Here is a 12,454-nt window from a genome sequence, read left to right as displayed (position 1 = left end):
ATTTTTGTTCCATAAGAAAAAGGGGGTGAAATTATGAAATAGGACCTATGTGAAAATGTTTGAAAATGCTATAGGCTAAATTGAAGTGGCCAAATAAATAGGAGTGCAAAATAGGAGGATTTGCATGACAAACCTCTCATTTTACATGAAGTGGCCAGCCATCATGTTGTTGTAGACAAAATGTGCACTTGATATCCATAATTTATGGTAGAAATTAATACAAATTGATAATGGGTTAGGTAAATGTTTCATGATAATGGGTTAGGTAAATGTTCCATGATAATGGGTTAGGTAAATGTTCCATGATTGGAATTTCATGTCTTTTGTATTAAAGAATTAAATGGATGAAATATGAAATTTTATTAAAAGAAAAAGGGGTGAAAAGAACAAAGTTTTGTCCATCTTTGTTCATCATAGCCTAAAGTTAGAGAAGAGAAAGGAGAGGAGAAAGCTCTTGAATGTTCGGTCACTTGGGGAAGAAAATTGAAGGTAAGTTCATGGTAGTTTGCTTCTATCTTGATGTTCATGAGTTCTTCTTGATTTTACCTTAACTCTTGAAGCATATTTTGGTTTTTAGTTGTGTTGTGAGCATTTAGTCATGAATTAAAATGAAGGAAATGGTTGTTGTTTCATGTTCTTTTGATGAAAAATGGAAGATAGGTGAAGTTGAGCCAAACAAATAAGCATGCATGTGCCTTAGATGCTAAGGGGAAAAATCAGCTAACATGTTGTGCTTTAAAATTATGAAATGGAGATTATACTTAAGTAAAATCTTAGATATGTGATGATTGATTGGTGATATACATGTTTAGATAACAAGCATGCAAGTTAGGTGTGAAAGAGTGATCTGGTAATAAATCTGCTTGGGACAGCAGCAGTAACGTGACTTTGGAAAATCACCATAAATTGTGGGAGATGAGTTAGAAGCTGCATAAATTATGTAATTAAATCTTAATGAGTATAGTTTCAAATGGAATAAACGAGAACATATTTTTAATTCTGTACAATGAGAAATTTGATTCGTAATGAAGAGTGGTTAGATTAGTCAAACAGTGAAACATGGGAAACTTTAAGAAAAATCTGGTATTGATTGGCCATACCAAAAATTCTGAAAATTTTATGGATAGAATATATATGAGTCTATTTTCAGGGAAAATTAACAGCACTTGATTTGGAGTTTCGTAGCTCCAGTTATAAATGATTTAGGGACTGTTGCTCAGGAAGACAGCTTGCAGTGAAATTATGATTATGTGGTAAACATTGACAAAAATTTGTTAATGAGTTGCTTATTGATTTCTTATAAGCTTACTATGATCTGTAGGTGTGGTTGGCGAATATTGTAAGGGGTTAATCGTAGTTTGTATTTGAATAGTTAGATTAACGTGTTAGTAATCCAATTGTAGGCGGTTCGTGTGTAGATCTCTCACAAGATATCGTCGCAAAAGCAGTGTGTAACTAACACCCTCTTTCTTAGTCTAGATCGGCAAAAGCGAAAAGCGAAATCTTTGAAAACCGGTATTTTGTAGATTTACGAGTGTCTGCGAATGCTCGTGAGGTAAATCGATTAATGTTTTTGGTAAGTTGCAATATTTGACCGCAAAGTGCATGATTGTTTGTGCCTCGATATTTTTGGGCTTAATGGGCCAAAATTGGAATGATGGGCCAACAGCCCAATTCAAGAAGAACCCTCGATGCGTGATTACGTAGTACATGAAAGGTAGGAATATGCATGAAAAACCCTAAAATAGATAAATTACTGAAATACCTTTAAAAGTGGAAAATTTACAGTTTTACCCTAGTAGATAAATTACCGAAATACCCCTAGGGTTAAATTGACCTAAATGCATGTTTGACTGTTGTTATTTACTGCATGCCATGTTGTTATTATCGATGCATGGGATTGGGATATTGACGGAGGAAGTACTGAAAGTGGCTTGTCCACGTCTTGGAGGCTTTGCCTCAATTCTCGATAATGAGCGAAGAATCTTTAAAGCTGTGGAGTGTTAAATGGGTGGGTTGAGCTATTCCCACATGGAGTGTATGGTGATGCGGTGGAGTGTAGTGGTTGGTGGGTTGAGTAGTCTCCCCAAATGGGCTTACATATGTTATTGATGTTGCATGTATTTTGAAATGGGCCTATGGGCCATATTGTTATCTGAATAAGGGCTAAGGCCCGGTTTATTATGTCTGAAAAGGGCTCGGCCCAGTACCATTGTTACCTGAATGGGAATGGGCTGGAGCTGACTTGGGCTTTGAATGGGTTTTCCTTACACATTTAGTTTCCCCAAACTCACCCTTTTTATTTTCATCCACGCAGGAAATCCCCAACCATAGTGGGCTTGGAGCTATGAGGGAATTCGGAGTGGCCACCCGTTCTAAAAGTTCGATTTTCTTCTGGTGAACTGGACATCCTTTTATTTACGTTTGAAGTTTTGGGTTTTTAAATGTAATAAGGCCGCTTAATCATTTTTGATGGTTTTAATATGTATTACTAAGATAGGTATTACTTATTTTAACTGTTGAAATTGGATAGCTTTAGGGCACGTTTTCAAAAACAACAATTGATTTCAAAATAACACGACAACAAGCAAAGCTTCCGCAATGAAAGTATTTTCCAAAATTAATCACTTTTCCTAAAGATGACTTAATCAAATCGGTTTCCTAGAAATATCCAGGATGTTAAGGTGTGGCAATGGCGGTATGCATGTCTAAGATTGGATCCGAAGGGAGCTTGGTACTTAAGCAGTCCGATGGACTCACCACCTCTTTTCCGGTTTCCTACCTGGTGCACAGCTTCCATTCACTTTAACCTATAATGAAATTCTCTTTTAAAACACTAAGTGATACAACCACACCTCCCGAGTTGTCAGCTGCCAATGAAGATCCTCCCGAATTGCCCGTAGGACCGATCACCCGAGCACGAGCAAAGAGATTCAAAGATGCAACAACAACCTTAGTTGATAGAGTTTGGGGTGAAACCGTTGCTGGACTTCTTGAAAGCTCTTGGACCAGCAAGCCAAGCAAACCATGCATACTCTTTCAAGCTCAAATCAGCTCAACTTCAACTTAACTTAGCTCAACGAGCTCGTTTCACTCATTTCATTATTGCGTTTATTATCTTGGAATAAATCATTTAAGTTGTTTATTAGTTTTATTAGTTATTTGTTTTAATAATTAATTTGTCATAATCTAGACATGTTTTAATTATGTTCTAAATTAAGTACTTAATTAATTAGGACCAATTAAATATGTCTTAACTATTACAAAGATTAATTATGTCCACCCTAATTTATGGTGCAAGTTTTATTTATGTTGCGAATTTAATGTGTCTAAAAGGGATTTAATTTGCTGAATTAAATGTTGTAGGTACATTACCCTTGGACGGCATAGGTGCATGGATGATTTAAAATTGGTGTGCTGATCTTTGGTGTTCCCTAAGTGACCATTCAGCCAAACCTTACAACTCTTCAAGAAGACCGATTGGCGCCCAAGACAAATTAAAATTGTTCACACCCACGATTATTCCTTTCACACCAAGGGCTGTTCGGTTTTGTTTGTTCACACATGTGTGGCTGTTCAAATCGGTTTGTTCACATTCTAAGACTATTGAAGTGCTCTAGACAGCTCCTTAATCACATGAACATTCTTTGAATCAAGCAAAGACATTAATTCCAAATTCAAGCATTTGGCGAACCTATTGATGGCATTTCAGCTCCCAAACAATTCATTCAATTTTTCTATTGAATCAAGGCATCTAGAAGCTGCCCTTACCGTTCTCCATGCACAAGAAACTTCAAGGAAGCTTCATCAAAATTCTGGAATTTTCGAAACCATTTAGCTACCTCAAGAGCCTATTCGGCTATCCCTTGCATTCACTATAAATTGTGGCTTGTGTTACTTTGTAAAGAACTTTTGGACTTTTGTTAATGTTATCTGCCAAATTTGTTAGGCAAAAACTTTTCTCAAATTTCGTTCAAAGATACGATTGGCTTCCTAGCGTTCTAGTGTGTCACCGTTGCTCTTTGTCGAAACCGAACTTATCACTACTCGTAGTGTGGCGTTCAAACATACCGAGGTTCCTATCTTGTTAGATAGTGGGTCGAGGTTTTCCTTTACCAATTCCAAACCGAACTAAAAGAGCTTATAAACAACGGTCGATACCAAATTGGTATTGGTTCTTGTTTGCACTTTTGTTCAACCCCATTTCTCCATTTACCTAATTGAACCAATTCCTTCATCCATACCTATTCGGACTCCAAACCCGAATTTTCAAACTCTTCTTACCTATTCTAATCCGAACCCAAAACCAATACCCTTCTTTCCTTCATCTGACCTTTTCAATTAAACCTAACGTAACTTCTTGTTGACGATCGGGCACACTAATACGACTCGACTCTTCCGAGGCGGTTCGTATCATCTGGTATCAAAGCTACTTAAAACGAGAAGCTTAGACGTTTGAAGCGGAGCATTCCCGAGGTAGGGTCAGAAAAAAAAAAGAGTATAGAAATTTTTTTTTTTCGTATATCGAAGTTTTCTCATTTTGATTGGTTTGTTGCTGTTATTATAAAAACAAAAATTCACGCAGCCGGAGAGAAAAAAAATCGTGTACAAAAGTGCTTCTATTGTATTTAGTTTGCTGATATAGTACAAAAAAAAGTTATACAAGTTTGAAAAAAAAATTCAAAAAAAATTCAAAAAAAAAAGTGATTTATGCAATTCAATTGTTAGTTGATCGTCAAGCTTTGAGTTGATATAGTTTCGATCCATCTTCTATCCTACTCTTCCTAATCGCCACACTTTTAACCCAATTCCTATTCTTTCACCTACCCAAACCGAATACATCAATCACTTGTTACCCTTTTGAACTCGACCACCTAGACCAAGGACTAAGCCTTAACGAATCGCTTACGAAATCACGAGAAAAGGTTAAGAGAGGTAAAAGGCACGAGAGTTGTAAGTGCAATAGAGTGGAGGTAAAAGCCTAATTTCGAGTGCAAACACGAGTGTGAGAGAAACAACTTCTTTTCCTTTTCGAGATTGTGAGCTTTTGTGGTGAGGTTTACTTTAATAACGTTTTAATGTCACAAGAGTCGATCATAGCGTGGAAGATCGTCCGGCAAGACAACCCATTCGCAACGTCCCCGACTTAAACATGCAAGCCTTATTACGAGAAATGGAGTGACTCCTAGATCGAAGGCTCAATCCCATCGAGGACCGTTTGTTCCAAGTTGAAGTGAATGGCCAACGTGAAAGAGCACCCGAGGGGGTTAGACCAAGACGGGAGAGACCAAATCAGAACCGGGGAAGACGAAGGGTCCAAGACAATGAAGCAAATGACCTTAGTGATCTTGAAAGTGAACAAGAGTCTAATGCTAGTGATCGACGTAGGCAACACCGACAACGAGATCGAAGACGCGAAGATGATGATCTCAAGAACATTAAACTGACTATTCCACCGTTTCAAGGTAGATCGGATCCGGAGGCCTATCTTGAGTGGGAAAAAAAGATAGAGTTGGTGTTCGATTGTCACAATTACTCCGAGAATAAAAAGGTGAAACTAGCCGCAATAGAGTTTTCGGACTACGCCATGATTTGGTGGGAACAACTAACCACTAGTCGAAGGCGTAACGGTGAACGTCCTATCTCTACATGGACCGAAATGAAGGCGGTGATGAGGCGACGATTTATCCCTACGTACTACCACCGGGAGTTGCACCAAAAACTCCAAAATCTCACACAAGGGTCCAAAAGTGTTGAGGATTACTACAAAGAGATGGAAATCGCGATGATTCGAGCGGATGTCCAAGAAGATCCCGAAGCAACGATGGCGAGATTCTGGTGGTCTAAATCGAGATATAGCAAACGTAGTGGAATTACAACACTACATTGAAGTGGTTGATATGGTCCATATGGCCATCAAGGTGGAAAGACAACTCAAGAGAAAAGGCCCAAGTCGAGGGTTTCCCACTTCCAACCCTTCAAGGTGGAGCCAAGGATCAAGCAAAGGACACGCCACCTCGAGGGAAGGAGACCACGGTACCTCCAAAACCAACAAGCCCATCGCCGAAATGAACAAAGGCAAAGCACCGAATCGTCATACAATCGAAATCGGGATATTAAGTGTTTTAAGTGTCTCGGAAGAGGCCACATAGCAAGCCAATGCCCAAATCGAAGGACCATGGTATTGCGAGCAGATGGCGAGATTGAAACGGAGGATGAGGAGGAGAAAGAATCTGAATCAGCTTCTGAAGTCGAGGAGGACGTGGAACAACCCATGGAAGGAGAACTACTTGTTGTAAAACAAAGTCTAAGTCTCCAAGGCGTGGAGGATCTCCAACGAGAGAATATCTTCCACACTCGGTGCCAAGTCGGAGGCAAAGTCTGTAGCGTCATTATCGACGAAGGCAGCTGTACCAATGTAGCAAGTACCATGATGGTTGAAAGACTTGGTTTACCTACTATCAAGCATCCGAGCCCCTACAAACTACAATGGCTCAATGACGGAGGAGAGCTTAAGGTAACAAAGCAAGTACTTGTCTCTTTCAACATCGGCAAGTATTCGGATGAAGTTCTTTGTGACGTCGTACTGATGCATGCGGGGCATTTGCTACTTGGCCGACCGTGGCAGTTTGATAGACGAGTTCAACACGACGGGTATGCCAACCGGTATACATTCAAATTCATGGGAAAGAATGTGACGTTGGCGCCATTGACTCCCAAACAAGTGTATGAAGACCAAATTAAGCTAAAAGCTTCTATTGAGCAAATGAGAGAAAAAGAAAAAGAAAGTTGTAAAAAAATAAAAGAAGAGAAAAATAAGAAAAAGAAAACAAAAGAGAGTGAAAAAGAAGAAAAAGAAAAGAAAATCGAGAAAATGAGTGTTTTTGCAAGAGTTAGTGATGTGAGGAAGGCTTTGGTGATGAATCGAACTGTTCTTGTACTTTTGTACAAGGAAGCATTAATTTCTACTAACGATTTACCCGATACCCTACCCCCTCTTATTTTGTCTTTGTTACAGGATTTCCAAGACGTTTTTTCGGAAGAAACCCCGAGTGGTCTTCCACCACTTCGTGGAATCGAGCATCAAATTGATTTCATGCCAAGAGCGGTTATTCCAAATCGACCTGCTTACCGAGCCAATCCGGAGGAGACCAAGGAGTTGCAAAGACAAGTCAATGAGCTAATGGAAAAAGGCTACATTCGCGAGAGCCTAAGTCCTGTCTTTGTTCTCGTATTATTGGTACCGAAAAAAGCGGAACATGGCGCGTATGCGTGGATTGCCGAGCCGTTAACAAGATAACAATCAAATACCGTCATCCCATTCCTCGCTTAGATGACATGTTAGATGAGCTTAGTGGGGCCAAAGTGTTCTCAAAATCGATTTGAAGAGTGGCTACCACCAAATTCGGATGCGAGAAGGAGACGAATGGAAAACAAACATTCAAGACCAAGCACGGACTATCTGAATGGTGGTTATGCCTTTTGGTCTTACCAATGCTCCAAGTACGTTCATGAGACTAATGAACCATGTCTTAAGGCCTTTCATCGGTAAGTTTTGTGTGGTATATTTCGACGATATATTGATTTACAAACAAATCTATGGAAGAACATGTAAGTCATCTCAAATCTGTTTTAGAAGTTTTGTGAAAAGAGACCTTATATGCTAATTTAAAGAAATGTTCTTTTGTTCTAACAAAACTATTTTTCTAGGATTTGTAGTTAGTGCGGATGGTCTTGAGGTAGACCAAGAGAAGATTAAGGCCATACGAGATTGGCCAAGGCCTCGGCGTTACATGAGTTCAAGTTTCCATGGCCTAGCAAGTTTCTACCGACGATTCGTTTGAATTTTAGCACAATTGTCTGCTCCACTTACAAGTGTTATTAAGAAAAATTCTTCTTTTATTTGGAGCGATGAACAAGAGAAATCATTTATAAAAATCAAAGATTGTCTCACTAACGCTCCTTTGCTTACCCTTCCAGATTTCTCAAGACTTTTGAGATCGAGTCGCGATGCTTGGGCATTGGAATCGGGGCGCGTTGACACAAGACGGACGTCTTGTGGCTTACTAGTGAAAAACTCAATGGAGCCGTACTCAACTATCCGTGTATGATAAAGAGATGTACGCGCTCATACGAACCCTTGAGACATGGCAACATTACTTGTGGCCTAAGGAATTCGTTATTCATTCCGATCATGAAGCCTTGAAGCACATCAAAGGCCAACATAAGTTGAACCGACGCCACGCGAAGTGGGTTGAATACCTTGAGTCATTTCCGTATGTCATCAAATATAAGAAAGGTAAAGATAATATTGTGGCTGATGCGCTTTCAAGAAGGTATACTCTGTTATCATATTTGGATTCTAAGATTCTTGGTTTTACATTATTAAAAGATTCCTATGTAAACGATTTCGATTTTGGAGAGATATTTGTTTTTTGCGAGAAAGGTCCTTTTGAAAATTTTTATAGGTACGAGGGCTATCTTTTCCGAGAAGGTAAACTATGCATTCCTTGTGGATCTGTTCGAGACCTATTAGTGCATGAGGCGATAGTGGCGGGCTTATGGGACATTTCGAGTCAATAAGACACTAGCCACTCTCCATGAACATTTTATTGGCATGGATGCGAAAAGATGTGGAGCGAGTTTGCGAAAGGTGTATAGCACGCAAAAGGCTAAATCAAAGGTTCAACCCCATGGCTTGTACACACCATTGCCCATTCTCGAAGCACCGTGGATTGACATCTCCATGGATTTTGTTCTCGGACTTCGCGCACAAAAGCGGGAAGGATTCTATTTTGTTGTTGTTGATAGATTTTCAAAATGTCTCATTTTATTGCTGTACTAAGATGACGATGCCGTTCATGTTGCGAACTTGTTTTTAGGGATATTGTTAGACTACATGGCATTCCTCGTGCGATCGTGTCGGACCGAGATGCAAAATTTTAAGTCACTTTTGGAGGTCTTTGTGGGGTAAATTAGGGACCAAACTTCATTTTCGACCACCGCCACCCCCAAACCGATGGCCAAATGGAAGTTGTCAATAGAGTTCTATCTACTTTACTTGGCCATCGTTCGGAAGAATTTGAAGACGTGGGAGGACCGTCTACCCCATATTGAGTTTGCGTATAATCGTTCATCCATTCTGCGACTAAATTCTCCCCATTTGAAATTGTTTACGGTTTTAATCCCTTGACTCCTTTAGATCTATTGCCTTTACCTCTTGATCGGTTTGTCCATGTAGATCGAAGAAAAAGGCGATTTTGTCAAGGATTTACACAAGAAGGTGCGGGCCAATATCGAGGCTAGGATGAGTCCTATGTGCGTAATGCGAACAAAGGCAAAACAGTAGTTTTGAACCCGGAGATTGGGTGTGGGTTCATATCTTGAAAAGACGGGTTTCCGCTCGTGAAAGTCGAAGTTATTGCCGAGAGGAGATGGGCCGTTTCAAGTTTTGGAGCGAATAAGCGATAATTCTTATAAACTTGATCTCCGGTGAGTACAATGTAAGTGCTACCTTTAATGTAGCTGATCTCTCTTTCTATGATATAGGTGACGATTTGGGGCAAATCGCTTGAAGAGAGGGGAATGATACAACCACACCTCCCGAGTTGTCGGTGCCAATGAAGATCCTCTCGAATTGCCGTAGGACCGATCACCCGAGCTCGAGCAAAGAGATTCAAAGATGATACAACAACCTTAGTTGATAGAGTTTGGGGTGAAACCGTTCTTGGACTTCTTGAAAGCTCTTGGACCAGCAAGCCAAGCAAACCATGCATACTCCTTCAAGCTCAAATCAGCTCAACTTCAACAACTTAGCTCAACGAGCTCGTTTCACTCATTTCATTATTGCGTTTATTATCTTGGAATAAATCATTTAAGTTCTTTAGTTTTATTAGTTATTTGTTTTAATAATTAATTTGTCATAATCTAGACATGTTTTAATTATGTTCTAAATTAAGTACTTAATTAATTAGGACCAATTAAATATGTCTTAACTATTACAAAGATTAATTATGTCCACCCTAATTTATGGTGCAAGTTTTATTTATGTTGCGAATTTAATGTGTCTAAAAGGGATTTAATTTGCTGAATTAAATGTTGTAGGTACATTACCCCTTGGACGGCATGGGTGCATGGATGATTTAAAATTGGTGTGCTGATCTTTGGTGTTCCCTAAGTGACCATTCAGCCAAACCTTACAACTCTTCAAGAAGACCGATTGGTGCCCAAGACAAATTAAGGCTGTTCACACCCACGATTATTCCTTTCACACCAAGGGCTGTTCGGTTTTGTTTGTTCACACATGTGTGGCTGTTCAAATCGGTTTGTTCACATTCTAAGACTATTGAAGTGCTCTAGACAGCTCTTTAATCACATGAACATTCGGCTGAATCAAGCAAGACATTAATTCCAAATTCAAGCATTTGGCGAACCTATTGATGGCATTTCAGCTCCCAAACAATTCATTCAATTTTTCTATTGAATCAAGGCATCTAGAAGCTGCCCCTTACCGTTCTCCATGCACAAGAAACTTTAAGGAAGCTTCATCAAAAAATTCTGGAATTTTCAGAAACCATTTAGCTACCTCAAGAGCCTATTCGGCTATCCCTTGCATTCACTATAAATTGTGGCTTGTGTTACTTTGTAAAGAACTTTTTGGACTTTTGTTAATGTTATGCTGCCAAATTTGTTAGGCAAAAACTTTTCTCAAATTTCGTTCAAAGATTCGATTGGCTTCCTAGCGTTCTAGTGTGTCAGCCGTTGCTCTTTGTCGAAACCGAACTTATCACTACTCGTAGTGTGGCGTTCAAACATACCGAGGTTCCTATCTTGTTAGATAGTGGGTCGAGGTTTTTCCTTTACCAAATTCCAAACCGAACTAAAAGAGCTTATAAACAACGGGTCGATACCAAATTGGTATTGGTTCTTGTTTGCACTTTTTGTTCAACCCCATTTCTCCATTTACCTAATTGAACCAATTCCTTCATCCATACCTATTCGGACTCCAAACCCGAATTTTCAAACTCTTCTTACCTATTCTAATCCGAACCCAAAACCAATACCCTTCTTTCCTTCATCTGACCTTTTCAATTAAACCTAACGTAACTTCTTGTTGACGATCGGGCACACTAATACGACTCGACTCTTCCGAGGCGGTTCGTATCACTAAGTAAGTTTTTCTGGATCAACAATATAAAATGTTTTGAACGCTTCGATGTGGCATGTCGAATCCGGTCATAACGTCTGGGTCGGGTTTGGGGTGTTACATTTAACATTTGAATGTAATAAAAACATATTAAATTCGGCCATGATATGTGTCAAATTAAATAAAATAAAAATAATACTTAGTTTATTATAATGACAAAAGAAACGAGCTGAAAGTAAGCTAAATTGGGCTCAAACGAGCTGGATTAAGCTTAAGTGAGCTGGTTCGAGCTGATGAGAGCTCGGGGAGCTGGAAGGAAGTTGAATTCGGCTTGCACCAAAGTGCAAGGAGTCTTTAAAGAGCTAGCTCGAGGTACTCCATTAACATTAAACTTGTTTTCTTCCCAAACTTGAATAATTAAAGCTAAAACAACTTCTTGAACTTGCCTAGCTTGAACTCGAGTCATTGGTCCTTTAGGAAGCTCGAGGGGTTCTTGGCTTGAACTCGTTGAACTCCCGGGCATGCCTACATCATTCCCCCCTCTTCAAAGTGACTTGTCCTCAAGTCGAGTCATTTGTTCACTTGAAAACATTTATTCCTACTCGGCTCTTCTTGGATGAATAGGGTGAATGGTTTCACGAAAGTCTGAAAAGAGTTTTCAACTAGATACAAGAAAATAATGTCAGTGCCAAATGAAAAAAAATTAGAAATATGGTGAGTGATAAGTATGTAAATCCTTTCTGAATCTTTGACATATACTTGAACAAATGATTGATTACTAAATTCAAAGTAGTAGATGAGGCTTACCTTTTTTGAATGGCTCTTCATATTCAGCAACAAAGAAGACATAAGACTTAAACTCAAATTAGAATCAGCATGCCACACAAATTTATCCAAACAGACATGAAATCCAATTATCTTTCGATTAAGACATGCATGATTTTTACAAAAAGGCAGAGTTAATAAACCATTTTCACAATCAAATGAACATGACCTTTTACAAATTAATGTCTTATCAAATAATCGAATCAAAGACATAAAGGTCTTAAAACATTCGGTCCTTTCAAATCATACCCACAAGTCATTGTTTATACAAATGGAATTCGTGCAATGGGTCGAAGAATGTAAATTTCCATCACAATCAAGCAATTGAAAAGATTAATAGAATTCATGATTTTGCATGCTTAAACCTTGCAATTGCCGATTGGTTATCATTTCACCAACAAACTCGTCAACATCACATTTTCCAAAAGTGATACTCACCTTGCCATCTTTTAAAACAAACATGTTATCATTAATCAAAGAATA

General features: G+C 39.0%; 1 long non-coding RNA gene across 1 annotated transcript; it reads left to right on the top strand.

Moving 5' to 3' along the window:
* Nucleotides 1-232: 232 nt before the first annotated feature.
* Nucleotides 233-2,561, top strand: LOC128293985 (uncharacterized). Its single transcript, XR_008284152.1, has 2 exons — nucleotides 233-489; nucleotides 2,318-2,561. It is a non-coding gene; the product is annotated as an uncharacterized LOC128293985 (long non-coding RNA).
* The last annotated feature ends 9,893 nt before the right edge of the window (nucleotides 2,562-12,454 follow it).

Source organism: Gossypium arboreum, chromosome 6 (genome assembly GCF_025698485.1).
Source record: "Gossypium arboreum isolate Shixiya-1 chromosome 6, ASM2569848v2, whole genome shotgun sequence".
Lineage (NCBI taxonomy): Eukaryota > Viridiplantae > Streptophyta > Magnoliopsida > Malvales > Malvaceae > Gossypium > Gossypium arboreum.
The sequence above is the reverse complement of the archived record's forward strand: the minus strand, read 5'-3'. Positions and strand labels throughout refer to the sequence as shown.